Source organism: Callospermophilus lateralis, chromosome 20, assembly GCF_048772815.1.
Source record: "Callospermophilus lateralis isolate mCalLat2 chromosome 20, mCalLat2.hap1, whole genome shotgun sequence".
Taxonomy (NCBI): domain Eukaryota; kingdom Metazoa; phylum Chordata; class Mammalia; order Rodentia; family Sciuridae; genus Callospermophilus; species Callospermophilus lateralis.
Window position 1 is genome coordinate 307,147 of NC_135324.1, and position 2,266 is coordinate 309,412.

Consider the following 2,266-nt stretch of genomic DNA (forward strand, 5'->3'; position numbering starts at 1 on the left):
GTCACCTGGGTCCCTGCAGCAGAGAACACGGGGCCTGGAGAAGGAGTAGCCCAGTCAGTGGGGAAGAAAAGTCCGCGAGAGTGCGGAAGCCCGCCCTTCCCCTCCCTCTGCGCACTGATTGGACAGTTCCCCCACAACGACCTGGATGAATGGCCTCCAGGCCCGTCTCTGGATCGTGACTGACAGCTAACATCATCCAATCACTGGCTGAAATTGGGTAGAGTGACAGATTCTTGGCCCCAGCCCTTTCAGGAGGAGCTTGGCGGCTGTGCTGGGAATGAATCCAGGTGGGAAGCCTTGGCTTAGCCCCCGGGACAGGGGTGACACCGGGCGCTGAGCTAGGCTTAGCCATAGAGTGCTTTCCGAGCATGGGGAGGCCCTGGGTTTAACCTCAACAGGAGAACAAAGCACAGCTTCTCCAGGAGGCTGAGGCTGGAGGAGCCCAAGGTCAGGTCTGCATCTGCAAACAGTGAGACCCTCCCTTAAAATAAAATGAAAAGGGGGGGATGGAGCTCAGAGGTCGGGGTCAAGCCCCGTTGGGTTTATTCCCCAGTACCTTAAAAAAGGAAGAACGATATTTTATTATATATTATATATATAACATATATTTTATATATTTTTGTATATATAAAATATATATCATATATATTTTATAAAATATATATAATATATTATATATTTTATATATAAAATATGTATTTTATATAATATATTCTATATATATAAAATAGATATTTTATATAATATATTATATATAATATGTATATTTTTATACATATAAAATATATATATAATATATATATTTTTCTCACATCCAGTACATCTAATCAGAATATTATATACACTATATATTATATATAATTTATAGTATATATAATATATATTTATATATATATTTATATTTATATATATATATATATATATATATATATATAAATATTTATTTTTCCCCCAGCTGATGCGACCTCAAGTGACTTAGAAAAACACGGTCTCCAAATTTTTGAAACACTTTTTAAAGATATCATATATATGACCCATATATAATATCTAAAAATGAAAACAATTTGAAAACTATTTAGTAATTCTCCTCACCTCCTGGCCTCTGTTGCTTTGAGGAGGCTCCTGATCTATGAAAGGAAGCAACTGGGGTTGGCTCTGATGCCCAAGGCTCCCTCCCCAGCAGAAAGGGTGGGGGAGGAAGGAAGTCAATCATCTAGGGCAACAATGGGCTGTGGAAATAAAATGGGTGCTTTGTGCTTAGTGTAGATGTTTTACTTCGACTGTTAGGAAGTCTTCTGCAGAGATGTGACTCTGGTGACCCCACAGGTCTGGTCAGGTGTTCACCCAAAACCAAACAGAAAAGTTCTGATGCAAAGCAGGAAAGAAACTTTGACCAGTGCAGCTACACCAGGAAGACAAGGAAACCCTGTCCTTACCCTGTCTTCAGATGCTGACAAGGACTCTGAGATTTTATAGAAAGGGTACTCATAGGCATGTATGGATAGGGGAAATTGTATCTAGGATTTAGTATTATCTGTAGGATTTAAGCTTCAGGCATCTGTGGTCTTATAACATGTCTGTGAGCTTACTCTCACTTGCCCCCTTGACACATGTTGCTCTATTGCAAAGACTGACCTCACTTTGTCAGGAGGAAGTCCCCCTCCAGTGTATTCTTTCCATGTCAAGGTTTTCAAGAAAAGCCACAAGCCCTAGGAAGCAAGATACCCCCAGTAGCTGACCCACCACTCTCAGCATCCTGGGTTTCAACTGATAGTCCAACCAGAAAGAAATGAAAACACTGCTCAGCTGGGCCCATTAACCCTGCATATAAACCATAAAAAATTGCCACTTGGGGCCAATACTGCCTGTCATGTCTATCTCCCTCTTGGAAATTAAGTACAATTTTATTCTCTACTCTTCAGTTGGGCATTGTGAAGTCTATCACATCCTGCTCACTGGCCCAAGTTCATTCTACCTAACAATATTGCCCATGGCCAAGGGGGGCTATTGTGTAGATAGTCCTATTCCCACAAGTGTGGAAAAAGTGGACACATAGCTGCCCAGGGCTGAGAATTGAATTCCAGGTGCCTTTATTGTCCCCCACGGTAGAGACTGAATGGAGGGCAGGGGCACTTTGCCACTGAGCATCCCTTTTATTGTGGTTCAGAGAAGGTGGGTGTGAGCACAACTGTAATGGGCCTGAGAGAATAACTCCAGATGGTGACTCCAACCTACTATCAATCCAATGAAGAAGGTGACAAATCAG